Consider the following 14,588-nt stretch of genomic DNA (forward strand, 5'->3'; position numbering starts at 1 on the left):
CTAGTTTATTGTATCAAGAAAAGCCTTAAACTCACAATAACTCAGACACCAATGCCAGGTAGAAGACGAGGTGGCTGAAGGAAAAGAACAGATACTCTATTGTATGCAAAGATGTAACAAACATTTTTTAAAAGAACAATGGTCAAGTCTGGCCTTTAGGTGTAGACTTGATTCCGCATCAAGATGATGAATGAAATTCTGTGTATGGATGCCACTCAAATTTTCAGATATTGTTCTGAGATTCTGACAAAGTGGACCACTTTAAACCAGGTTTATAATCTTCTCTAGGAAAATCATAAGCAACTCAGCCCAGGTTTTACGGGTTGGCACTACAGATTTCCACAAGAGAGCAGCATGTCCTCAGTTTTGAAAAGACATTGGCGTGTTTTGCTTCCATTCTCCACTCTAGATTTCTTTTTTTCCTTTCATACCAATGGCTGCTAAACACAAACATGTTTGGCTTCATCTGGGAACAGTGATGTGAACATAATACATTCCTCCTCTATGCAGGCACAGGTGAGACTCTACTGGACACATGCTCATCATTTGCAAGAACACAGACCTGACCCAGCATAAAGAATGTGTTAAATGACAATGGGGACAGTGGAGAGCTGTTTGAGATTATGTAATCTCATTCTACACAAGCTGGCAGAATTTTTCTCTTTATTAAGTATTGTTTACCTTCAGAAAATTTATCTTCCTCTCTTAGGTGAGTATATATTCACCAAAAACTTACAGCAATATGTACTGCTTATGTAAACATACAATAGATGGAGGTACTGTTTTCAACTTAAAAATATATATTCATACAATTTAGCACCTTGCTTCCAAGGCAAATATTAAATTATAATGTTTTCATGTTGACTGAGTGCCAAAAAGGTGCCAGGTTCTATAGTTCATATGGAAATAAAGTTAGGAGGGTATTAATAATATAAGAATTCAGTTTTCATTGTCTTTAATTTTAATACACAAAAAGAAAACCGAATTTTGCAGTAAATATATTTTCCAAATTGGTAAAAATTATTTTAATCCCAAATCTTACTGACTGCATAGACTACTTAAGCATTTTGTAATTTAAGTAATTTTGATTTAATGAAACATCAAAGAACCTAAAAGTAAAATCCTCTGTTTTTTACCCTTATTATCTATAAAACAGATTTGTTTTGTTGGGTTTTGTTTTTGTTTTAAATTCCCTGAAGCTTGGGTTGTTTTCCAGGGTGAATTATTTACTAATACCTATTACCCTCAAAAAAGGAGATTTCTCATCAAACTATTGGCATCCACCAAGTAATAACAACCTAAGAATTCAGCTGTGCAAAAAAAAGCTATCTAAAGGGACCAGGAATGAATTACTTGTTTCACAGATAATTCTGTCTCTGCACAAAAGAAACAAGGGAGGGCTGCATTGTTCTTTTGATAACAAATAATAGAGACCTTCTCTTATTTTCTCCTTTGCCTGCTCCAGGAATGAAGATGGAAATTTAACGCAAAGCATCCTGGTCCTTGCTCATTATGATTCTGTAAAGTCCTGCCATTTAGGAAATGTGTCTCAATTTCTGTGGAGATGAAGCAGGAAGGTCAGACTGAGCTTTAATCAAGGTATCTCCCTGCTGGGGTAGGAAGGCTTCCCTCCCCTCATATATGTGGCTTTAATTTGACTTTTTTTTTTTTTTTTTTTAAGTGCCTGAAGCCATGTTAGGGTCTCGCCGTGGCTGCTATTCACTTAATCCCTGAAGCCCAGTGATTATACTGATATTGTCATTGACAATTTACTCTTGCGGTATTTTTCTGCTAAACTGGGAGGGATTTTGTTACTGTGAACTATCAAAAATACATGAAGGACTTGCCCCTTATTAAGAGATGCCATTTCAGTTGAGCTAACATTTATAATGAAACCCCAGCAATGAGCAGTCTCCATCCCTCACAGGAAACAAGGAAAAAAGTAGAACTCTTAAATTGCTCTATGCTGCAGGGAGGATTAGCTTCCTCCTGGGGAAAATGTAGTGTGCTATCATGCTATTTTGTTCAAAGGCTTTCCCCTCTTCTCACTGCCTTGGACTCTTTGTCATAGTCTCTCCCCTCACCCTGCCCCACCAGCATCCCCAGTGCACGGGCATGGCCCCCAACCCCTTTGGCAATCTTCTCCATCCCCTTTTATTTCATAAGAGAGAATTTATTTTCTTTTTCCGGTGTTCTAGACGCTATAATTCATTCTGCATTAGGTGGGGAATACTAATTGACTCCCGAGAAGTCTGGAAAGTTAGACATTTATAGTAGTTCTTGGGTTCAGAAGGGTGTCATACATGCTCCCAGACTTGATACTAGGTATGCCAGCTAAATTTTCCTCTTCAATTTGGAAGTCTCTCAAATCCCGCCAAAGTGGTAGACTATATGCATTGAAAACAAAACTTGATTGCTATTCATCAAGTTTGAAACCATATATGTTCCACCCTGAGGCATTAGACATATGAAATAGTTATGAGTGGGGCAGCCAACCCTACACAAACCCATAGGAATTGGAATCCTGTCATTGCACCTTCCACAACCATTACCCTTGTCAGCCCCTCTCCCGAGGCACCTTTTCTTCCCCATTCTTCCTCTGGCTGGCTATCTGTTGACAGTTAGGGATAATTAACATCATTTTAAATTAGAAACATTTTCAGACAGGTTAGCAACTGAAAAGTGAGAATCAAGAAAGTTCTTCCATATGGCCTTTGGAAGGCTGCTTACCCGGGTTCTAAATAAAATCTCCAAAGTGACTCCAAGGATGTTGTTTGTAATTAGGGACTTTCAAGGAGGCCAGGAGCTTCTCCATGTTGTCCTCTTTCTTTACTTTAACAGACTTTTCCTAATGAAAAACCTGTCCTTTTGCTAAAAATACCTTGAACTAAGATATTAATATTAAGAGATTAAGTAACAGTGCTTCAAGAAACAGAAAAAAACTATTCTGCTAATGCCACAAATAATCCCCTCCCAACCTTTTGGTTTTCAAAATCACCTGCTCTTACTAGATAACACCTAGACTTTTCTAAACCATTTACAAGAGCCAAACTATTACATTAGCAAAGTGTCTTGGAAACTCTGTCTCACCTCCTAGTTATCAGCCCCAAGACTGCTCAATATCCAATGTCAAGGGATGCAAAGTTTGATTCTTATCTACAAGTCTTGGCCTTCCTAACCTGATAACAGCCATGTTCTCTCTCAATGTCTATATTCTTACATTTGCTAAGGCTCTTAATTGAGAGCAACAAAATCAGGCTCAAGAGAAAAAAATAAAATTTTTGATAAGATATGAAAGTGTCTACAGAAACTAAGGAAGAGTTGACTAGCAGACCAAGGTAAGGACAGAAACTCAGACGGCAGATGGTCCTCAAGAATGGAATTAGGATCATGGTAGGTCTCCCACCCCACCTCTGCTGTATGTTCTGCAATCATATTCATTCATTCATTCTCTCTCTCTCTCTCTCTCTCTCTGTCTCTCTCTCTCTCTTTCTTTTTTCCCCTCACCCCCTCCCCCACCTCTGCTTCTCTCTCAACTGGCATTGTTTTCTCTATTCCTTATGGCAGAAAAATACAATCAACAAGTAGTCTAAATTTTATACAGTATAGGTCTGTCATCTTGGCAAACACAGAATCATCCTCAGAACAAGTTTTAAAATGCAGACAAATACTTTGGCCTATACAAATATCTTAATTTTAGGATATAAATTGTGTTCAGAAGATGTACTCACATGTCAGTGCGCACTGGAACATGGTGGCCAAGAAAAGGTCAAAAAACAGAATGAGTACTTGTGATCAGCTGAATAATAATCACCAAAAAGTATTCAGGCCCTAATCTTTGGAACTTATGTATGTTACCCTTATTTGGCAAAAGTAACTTTGCAGATGCGATTAGGTTAAGGGTCTTGAGGTGGGGAGATTATCCTGGATTATCCACTGTGCCTTAAAGGTAATCACAAATGTCCTTATAAGAGACAGGCAGAGTGAGATTCAGTTTTAGAGGAGATAAAAGCAGAAACTGGAAGGACGTTCTTTGAAGACAGAGGAAGAAACCACGAGCCAAGCAATACTAGAGTCTAAAACATGCAAGGAAACGTATATTCCTGGGAGCTCCTGGAGAGTGCACAGCCCTATTGATACCTTGATTTCAGCTTAGTGAATGTCATTTCTTTTTGTTTTTTGTGAGGTTTTGTTGCTGTGGTGGTGGTTTTATTTTTTCATGTGAAAGCCATTTCTGACTCCTATCCTCCATTACTGTAAAAGAATAAATGTGTGTTTTAGGCTATCAAGTTTGTGGTATTTTATTAGAGCAGACATAGGAACCTAATTTAGTAATTCTTTAAAATACAAGAATGGGACTGGGTGCAGTGGCTCACGCCTGTAATCCCAGCACTTTGGGAGGCCGAGGTAGGTGGATTGCCTGAGGTCAGGAGTTTAAGACCAGCCTGGCCAACAAGGTGAAACCCCGTCTCTATTAAAAATACAAAAATTAGCTGGGTGTGGTGGTAGCTGCCTGTAATCCCAGCTACTTTGGAGGCTGAGGCAGGACAATTGCTTGAACCTGGGAGAGAGAGGTTGCTGTGAGCCAAGATTGTGCCACTGCACTCCAGCCTGGGCGACAGAGATTCCATTTCAAAAATAATAAAATAAATAAAATAAAATATGATAGGGGGTAGCAATGCAAGGAAAGGAATTCTTAGTAAGACTCTGAGACCTCAATACAAAAGAAGACTATAAATGGTCACTTGGGAGGAAGTTCAAAGAAAAACCAAGTATCGGGGGGAAAACCTAAATAGAGTAAAGGAAGATAAATATAAAGGCTAGAAAGGGCACTAAACTGGAAATTAAGGTTCTGTTCCCAGATCCCTTACTCAGATTTTAGTGTAGAATAGGCCCTTTACCTTCTTAGCCTTTGTCTAGGCACCTTGACATGAGGGTTTAAGTGACATAATCCCAAAGGTTCCTGCAGCTTTAAGACTGTATGATGCGAAACCCCTAAGTTTTGGCCTAGATTTTGCAGTGTTAGCTCCTGGGGGCTCTTGAAGTTTATATTTCTGATTTTGACATGGTAGATATATTGACACAAAATCCAATACAACTATAATGGAAAACTCCAGATGGGCATGTACAAAATCTCTGAGATTATTTAATAAGAATGAGAACAAGGGAAACTAAAGGCAAGACCCTTGAGTCAGCTCTGGAAAAAATTTTCACAGTGGACTAACAACTGCTTGTAAAAGCATATGTGAACATTCCTCAAGGAAATCTGGAGACAGTTCTGCAGAGTTGAAAGTAAAACACAAATTTATCAGCACCACTGGAGGGAAATACACATTCCCTGGTGATGACAGAATTTGTTGGTATAGAACAAATAGCACTTTAAAATAATAAGGTAATGTTTATGTTTGGGGAAATAATTTAAAGATAAACAAATGTGCCTACAATTGGTACATCAAAATTTATTTTGCCCCTAAATTCCTCATCTGTGTTCCTTTTGTTGGTTAAAATCATAGCAATTCTAACAAAAGTTACTAGATATGTGAATCCTTATAAGTATGGCCATAAATTGTGTTTCAAAAATCTTCAAATCATTTGCATAGTTCTGTCATCATATGGAAATGCGAAGATGTTTGTTCTGTCTTGAAACCATAATAAAAAGAAGACAAGCTATGTATGTGCCTGTTCAGTATTGCATTCAGCTGAGTGTAACAGAACTCAAGCTGTAATGGTTTAAGGAAAGTGGGAAATCTCTTCTTTGATTAGAGTAAGTCCAAATGTAGGCAATTCCGTGTTAGTCCAAGGATTTCACTACGACATAAGTCTCAACTCCCATTCTTCTGCTCTGTCATCCTCGCAAATGGCTTTGCTTTACATTACTGACCCATAGCACAAGATAGCTGCTCCAGCTTCAACTCACTCTGCATTCCAAGCAGGAAAAAGAGATGAATGCAAAGGGCAAATGGTTTATTAATCCCTTTCAAAAGCTTTCCTCAAAGCAACATCTACGCACATTACACTGCTAGAACTATGTCCCTCTTTACACATCCCCAGTTGCAAAAGAGGCTGGCCAAAGCAATTTAAAAAAAAAAAAAAAAAAAAAAAGGCTGAGTACTTGCTTTCTTAAAAAACATCAGAATTTGTTTTAGAAACAAAGCACAGGATAATGAATATTAGGTAGACAACTAAAATGTCTGTCAAATTCTTGAAAAATTGTCAACCATTTTATTTGCCTCAGTGAAGTGATCATTAGGGCTTCTCTTATAATCTCTTTTTAAAGAAGACTTTTAAAGAAAACTTTAGATTTTAAGATTATTTTTTAACTTTTATTTTAAGTTCAGGGGTACATGTGTAGGATGCACAGGTTACATATGTGAATGTGTGTCATGGGGGTTTGTCATACAGATTATTTCATCACCAAGGTATTAAACCTAGTATCCATTAGTCGTTTTTCCTAATCTTTTCCCTCCTCCCATTTTCCACTCTCTGGTAGGCCCCAGTGTGTGTTGTTCCCCTCGATGTGTCTATGTGTTCTCATCGTTTAGTTCCCACCTATAAGTGAGAACATGTGATATTTGGTTTTATGTTTTTGCATTAGTTTGCTAAGGATAATGGCCTCCAGTTCCATCTGTGTCCCTGCAAAGGACATAATCTCATCTTTTTTATGGCTACATAGTATTCCATGGTGTATATGTACCACATTTTCTTTATCCAGTCCATCATTGATGGGCATTTGGATTGATTCCATGTCTTTGCTATTGTGAATAGTGGTGCAATGAACATATACATGAATGTTTCTTTATAACAGAATGATTTATAACCCTTTAGGTGTATGTGTGTGTGTGTGTGTATGTGTGTGTGTGTGTGTGTATATATCTCCATCTAGTAATAGGATTGTTTGGTTGAATATTATTTCTGTCTTGAGGAATCATCACACTGTTTTCCACAATGGTTGAACTAATTTACACTCCCACCAACAGTGTATAAGCATTCCTTTTTCTCCACAACCTCGCCAGCATGTTATTTTTTGACTTTGTAATAATAGCCATTCTCACCAGTGTAAGATGGTATTTCACTGTAGTTTTGATTTGCATTTCTCTAATTATCAATGATGTTGAGCTTTTTTTCATATGCTTGTTGGCCTCATGCATGTCTCTCTTTCACAATTGCCAAAACAAAAACTAGGAATACAGCTAACATGGTAAATGAAAGATCTCTACAAGAAGAACTACAAAACACTGCTCAAAAAAATCAGAATTGACACAAATAAATGGAAAAACTTTCCTTGCTCATGGATAGGAAGAATCTGTATCTTTAAAATGGCCATACTGCCCAAAGCAATTGATAGATTCAATACTATTCCCATTAACCTGCCACTGACATTCTTCACAGAATTAGGGGGAAAAAAAAACCTATTTTAAAATTCATATAGAACCAAAAAAGGAGCCCAAATTGTGAAAGCAATCCTAGCAAAAAGAACAAAGCTGGAGACATCATACTACCTGACTTCAAACTATACTACAGGGCTACAGTAACCCAAACAGCATGGACCTGGTACAAGAACAGGCACACAGAGCAATGGAACAAAATAGAGAACCCAGAAATATGACTATACAACTACAAGTATCTGATCTTCAACAAACCTGACAAAAACAAGCAATGGGGAAAGGATGCCCTATTTAATAAACGGTGCTGGGATAACTAGCCATAAGCAGATATTGAAACTGGACCCCTTCCTTATACCATATACAAAAATTAACTCAAAATGGATTAAATACCTAAATGTAAAACCTAAAACTATAAAAAATCTGGAAGACAACATATGCAATAGCACTCAGGTCATAGGCATGGGCAAAGATTTCATGAGGAAGACGCCAAAAGCAATTGCAATAAAAGGAAAAATTGACCAATGCAATCTAAATAAAGAGCTTGTACACAGCAAAAGAAACTATCAACAGAGTAAAGAGAACCTACAGAATGGGAGAAAATTTTTGCAAACTGCGTATCTGACAAAAGTCTAATATCCAATATCTATAAGGAACTTAAGCAAATTTATAAGAAAAAAACAACCACATTAAAAAGCAGACAAAGAACATGAATTCAGATTCTTTTGGTTGCAGCAACTGAACCAACTGACAAACTCCAGCAGAAAAGGGGGAGATTCTTGGACATATACTAAAGAATTTTATAAAATGAAGAAAAGTTTGAATAACTCCTCTCAGAAAGAAAACAATGTAGGGCTGCTCCAGAGACATTGTGGATTTTTTTCTCTACCAATCTGTCAATAACAGGTACAGACTACATGGTACATTTTATAAAATAGCACTATAAAATTGCAAGGTGATAACTGCCAGCTCATGTCACAGCTGGATTTTTATTAGGTCACTGAATCACCCTATAAGGCCAGCATTTTCTGAATGATGGGGTATGTGATTGTTTCCATTAATCCCTTGGGTATCATCCCATTGCCTTGCCACTTTTGCTGTGAAGTCAATTTGGAGGTAATAAGTTTATTCCAACAGTGTATATGACCTTCAGTAAACTCACACATGGTGATATAGAGGAATAAAGAGAAGATAAAGAAAATCCAAATCCAGACTATGCATAACTATTCTAATATGGAAAAAAAAATTCTGATTTCTTCACTGATGAGAATTACCCAATTTAGTTAATTTAATTACCTCATACCTAGAAAGCACCCTTGAGGTTTGGTGTTATATTGGTATTCAGAATTGGGTTCTTCTGCTTGAGAAATCATGCACTTAGCAATGATAGTAGGCAAGTCAGGCCCAGTGAGGAGACATTCATGCAGTTGAGCCTACAATGAGGCTAACATCTATCTTTGTACCATGCCTGCCTTGTTCATGAGCCCACTGAATAAATACCTTACTGATTTATCAAGGGAAATGACTGACAACTATGGGTCATTTTGTCTACCTTATTTACTAAGGGCCTCTTCTACAGTGAAAGTCTTCTGAAAAGCATACATAAGATACAACTCTTTTCATCCTCTAAATGCATTCTGAGAGATTCATCCACACCAATCCATCTCTTAACCTTCTGTCACCAATATTCCAATTTTGATCTTCCCCAACTAGAACTAGACAAAAACTGTTACCTAGAAATAAGTATAGATCATGATTTCAGGCCAAATTTCCTTTTAGCAAAATAAACAGTAAATTGTTATGCTTTGTGTTCTGGTCACAAAGAGACTTAACCTTCTCTACTGTCTTTCAGGGGTACTCATAACTGGAACTGGAACACTGCAGACCATTTCCAGTTCATGTCAGCATTTCACAGAGAACCAGGCGTGAGTGATTTATCTTTAGTTAAGTGGCCATGGGAAACTACCCATGAGGCCATCCTAGGTATGAATTGAGGAATTTATTGCAATGTAAACCATGGAAGTGAATGTGACCTGATTATGCAAATAATTTGTATATTCATGATCTAGTTTGATGAGAGAATGTTACTAGTTATATGCAGCTTTAAAAATAATATATCACATAGCATGAGTTGCTTATGAGTAGCTCAAAGCCTGTAGCTGTCCAAGACCAGATGTTCTATCTTCACCAGTGTCAGTTAGAAAGCTGAGACTCATTCTAAGGTGAAGGAGAGTTACATGGAAAAAGAGGATGGCTCTGCCCTCAAACTCTGACTTCCACTCAATTCTCCCATGAGGGCTTGTCACAGACTACACAGTACTTCCTATTCTCCATACAGCACCTTTGGAACTGCTGGTCATAGGGCTGAGTGAAGAGTAATGTAAATTTTCTTACAGAAGAGCTAAAGACGCTTCTCTTGCTCTGGGAGATTTTTGGGAACCCAGAGGTGATAGATTCATAATTCTTTCCCTCCTCTCTCCTGGCATGGTTCACTGTGAATAGAGTCTATTTCCCTGTCCCATAGACTTTGGGCTTCACCACCATATGACTTGCTTTGATCAATGAAGTGTTGGAGGGTATATACCAGTATGCCAATTTCTGAAAGAGACTTTGAGAGGTGATGTGTGTCTAGCTGCCCTCTTGCATCCCTGCCTTCCACGGAGAGAAACTCATACCTCAAGTAGGTGGCACTCCTTCAACTTGGACTCTGGAAAGAGAAGACACCTGAAGCAGACCTGAACCCTACCTGCAGCCTGAATTAGAGTTCCGGTGGCAATGTACAATGCAAGTGAACGAGAAATAAATGCTTGTTTTTGTAAGCTACTGAGATTCTTGAGGTTGTTACAGCAAAACCTAATGGAAGTGTACAAATATGTCAAAGTAAACAGGTTAGAGACATTGCATAACATGCTTCTTCAAAATGTGTTATAAACTGTCTTTGCAATCTGAAGAGGACCACTTTACCATGTGTTGTGCCTCCTTTTTTATAAGGGACACCAGGTATAGAAACTCATCTTTTAATTTGGAAATAATATCTCAACATACTCTAAACCATTAAAATCTTGGAAATTTCATAGTATCAAACCTCAATTATTTTAGAAGTTATGTGCTACCCCTAGAACCAAAATGTCTAGGGTAACTCCCGTTTCCTGTTTTTCCAGGTCCATCATCTTGACATCATCAATGTATGATAAAACCCATATAATACAGACTCTTGGGGGTTTGCTCAAACTATGCACCAGACTCCAGATGCTTTAAGTGTTGTTTGTTAATGACTCATAGCTATAGCCTTTTGCTCAAGGCTACATGAGAAAGAGACTTTTTGAGCAGGGATCCTAATGGCCAATTTAGGGACAAATAGGCTGCTAGTTTTCCATCCTAGAATATACAGGAGTGCCCCTCATCTGCACACACACAAACACACACTCCAAAGACGAATTTCAAATACCTAGTTTCCCACATTTCCTGAGTGTTTACTGCCTGCAGTCTCTTCCCAATATAATAACTGTATTTGTTTAGGTTATTAGGGTTGTGAGCAACAGAAATGAACTCTAGTTAGCCTAATTTAAAACATTATTGTAAGATTATAGCAGTGGCTCACAAATTAAAATACGAGTTGAACAGTGAATATTTGAAGTGTGAAGAAATCACAAAACCTGGGACATTTGCAGCAGAGATTTGAGACTTTAACACTCTGGCAGTTTCTGGAGTTTGGCTGCACATTAGAATCATATGGGCATTATGAAAGTTTTGTTGCTAATGCACAGTTTTTACCCTAATCTAAAATAAAAATCTTTTGGAATGGGACCCAGGCCTCAATAGCCTTTAAAATCTCAGAGGTGATTCCAGTTAGTAACCATAGTTGAAATTTAAGCTGCATTAGCATCACCTGGAGGGCTTGTTAAATCTCAGCGTTCCTGATTTACATAAAATCAGTTAGAAATAATTTGCATTCATAAAAAGTTCCAGGTGACACTGCACCTGGGTCTGGGTGGGGTCTGAGCTACTACAAGCCTAACAAGCTCTCATGTGTTCTGAGGCTGCTGGTCCTGAAATCACACATGGACTAGCAAAATTCTACAGCAGTGGCCCTCAAACTTTAGCATGCATGCATAATAGTCATTGCAAACTTTGTGAAAACACAGATTACTGAACTCCATCACCAGATTCTGATTCAAGCAGCTCCCAGATGATGCTGATGCTGCCAGTCCATAAACCAGACCTTTTATAGCACTGCTCTAGAGCACTGGATCTAAACCAGAGAAGATTTTTCCCCTGAGGGGACACTTGGAAAGATCTGGATACATTTTTGACTGTCACTCTGGGGCAAATGAGAGAGGAGGGCAGATGGAGAGGGCACCTAGTGCATAGAGGCCAGGGATACAGCTAAACCTTCTGTAAGGCATAGGACAGCCTTCCACAACAAGGAATTATCCAGCCAAAAATGTCAATAGTGCCAAGGTTGAGAAACCCTGCTCTAGAGTGTGGCCATTACCAAAGCCCAGTTGCTCCTCCCTAGCTATCTGTCCTGATTTTATAATTCCTGTGAAAAAGAATAATATTGCTCCCTCCAAGGTTACATATCCACCCCTGGATCAATCAGCTATATCAGGGAGGCAAGACCTTGCCATACACGCTGGAGATGCAGCCTTTGAAGAGACACAATAGAAGGCAGAAAACAAGATATTTCGAAAGTCAAAAGAAGCAGGGAAAGCTTAACCTTAGCTGAGACCACTGTGTTCACTAGAGTCAGGATGATGGTGAGTAATGGGCATCTCTTTCTGAGGGGTAAAAAGATGTTTGAGTCTTCATATATGCAGCAGTCACTGGAGCTGCTGCTGTAACCTAAACAGCCGAGAACCTCACTCTAGTCTTTGAACCCTAATGCAGTTGCAAAGAGTTCCTTGTATTTCTATACTTCTTATTTTTCCTTGAAATAGATCATCATCCCTGAGGTAGCTGAGCCTACTTCTTTTTCTTGCAAACCAAAGTATGCACACACACACATGCAGGCACACATACACACAATGCTTGGTGTTGGTTCAACATGTACTTTCCATCTGTCCCTCCCAGGATCTGGTGCAACACACAGCCAGCTGAGGTTAAGGGACATGGCCTACCCAGTCTTATGGGATCACCCTTCACTTCAGTTGTTCAATACTGTATCAGCACTAACTTCTTTATTCTACCAAAGTGTTTTGGAATTGTTACTTTATTGAGTAGAAGTAATAATAGCTATCTTTTATTGAGCACTCTTTCAGGCTTTGTCCTGAACAAGTATCCAAAATTTGCAGATACAGATATACACATATACAAACATATATACATATATACACACACATATTCAAATATACACATATATATACATGTATACAAACATGTTTGTATGCATATATATGAAATATATATATTTTTAGTTCTAATAACATTTTCATGAGATATTATTATCAACAAAGAAAATTAGTCTTAATGAAGTTAGATAATGTGCCCAAAATAATATATTTTGAAAGTAGAACTGGAATACAAACCCAGGTCTGTAAAACACCAAAATATTTTACTTAATCATCATATTCTCCTTTATACCCTACCCTCCCTGCCATCATCCCACCATCCATCACCCAGTAACAGTGGTGGAAGGCTTTCATCATTTGATGCACATTATTTCTAGGCTATATGTTAGCTAAAATATAACTTCATAAGTGCAAATTTTACCCACACACCTGCAGCAGAACCTGGCCAGATAGCAGGTTGTCAGTAAATGTGTTTTTAATAAGTGTTTTGTTTTAGAAAAATTTTACATTTGTAGAACATTTACAAACACAGTACAAAGAGTTCCTATCCACCCCTCACCTAGTTTGCCCTTTTGTGATTTCAAACAGATGGTAAAGTAAACTCAGAATGAAAGAGCCCTCATTGTAATCATTTTCTGAACAAAGACACCGCATATGAGCCTGTAACTGCAACCATCTCCCTGTAGGTCAGCCGGCAACATGCTGTCAGATCAGCCCAGCTGGAATGAACCCTGGGTGTCAAAGAATGTTCTGGGAATTTCCCGGAGCTTTGTGGATTTCAGACCTGACACTTCACTGGCTCTTACAACAGAGGGTAAGTGAGCAGAGTCTGCATTTTCCAGGCTAGCTCCTTAGAAGGTTGTGTCTCACTTAGATCATCAAAGCCATTGGCCAGACGTCCTGTCATGCCCTGTACTTTGTACAATGCCAAGTATACTGCAGATAGTTCCACAAGTGCTAAATAACAGTGTCTAACTTTCATGGGCTATTTGCTGTACAGTCATTCTTTATATTCATTCTATTAACTGCCATTGTCTCTGCTCTTGGTGAGAAAAAGTGTTACGGGTGACAAGATGGACATCTGTTTAAAAGACATGTTCAGAAATAGAACTCCTTGCTCCCAATCATGTCAAACTCTCACAGTATTTGACTGGAGCAAAGCATAAAAAAGTTTTAGCGGCTTGTCCTTTATGCTAGTTGCAAAATTTACAACCACCCCTCCACTTGCATCTTCTCTGAGATCCTATCTGCCTTTGAGGACTAACATGACATAATTCTACTCAACTATAATAATGTAATGGTGAAGAGGAATTTTCTGCTTGGAAGAGACCATCTCATTTCAATATGCTGTGACATCTTTTGGAAACCAATATCCTCTATAATGGAGAATGGCTGCAGATCAAGGGCAATCATTTCTGTGATTTATGAGCAGTGCAAGCAGATGGTTTTTTGAATATTTGGCCTTTTCCCAAAACCTCATGCAAGCTAAGCTGTTGTATCTTATTGCATGAAAAGTCTGCTTCCAGGTGAGGGGATGGGCTGACTCAGAATCTGCCTTTGTACTTGAAACCAGGGGCAGAAGTACAGCTAACCTAAAGAAAGTCAAAGAAACTGGGTTTTGTTTTTTGAATTTTCTCTATAGTTAGCAGCAATCATAACTACAAACCAACTTGTGTCCACCAAAAAGGAAAAAAAAAAAAAAAAAGACAGCCAGATACCTGGTCTGGAAGGTGATGATGTCTCACTTTGCCATGGTTATTAGATTATCAATTTTCTCCCCCCAAGACCTGTGTGATTCACAGGGAACAGTATTAGCCTGGCAAGAATTAATTACAGCCCTGACAAAGGTGACCTTCCAAACAAAAGCAAAAAAGCAAAAAAGCAAACCAGTCTTTTGTGTGAGGCACCTGAATGG

General features: G+C 38.3%; 1 long non-coding RNA gene across 1 annotated transcript; it reads left to right on the forward strand.

The window, feature by feature from the left end:
* The first annotated feature begins 402 nt into the window (after positions 1–402).
* On the forward strand, positions 403–14,378 carry LOC135969902 (uncharacterized). Its single transcript, XR_010585254.2, has 3 exons — positions 403–709; positions 1,466–1,599; positions 13,360–14,378. It is a non-coding gene; the product is annotated as an uncharacterized lncRNA (long non-coding RNA).
* The last annotated feature ends 210 nt before the right edge of the window (positions 14,379–14,588 follow it).

The sequence above is a fragment of the Macaca fascicularis genome, chromosome 3 (genome assembly GCF_037993035.2).
Source record: "Macaca fascicularis isolate 582-1 chromosome 3, T2T-MFA8v1.1".
Lineage (NCBI taxonomy): Eukaryota > Metazoa > Chordata > Mammalia > Primates > Cercopithecidae > Macaca > Macaca fascicularis.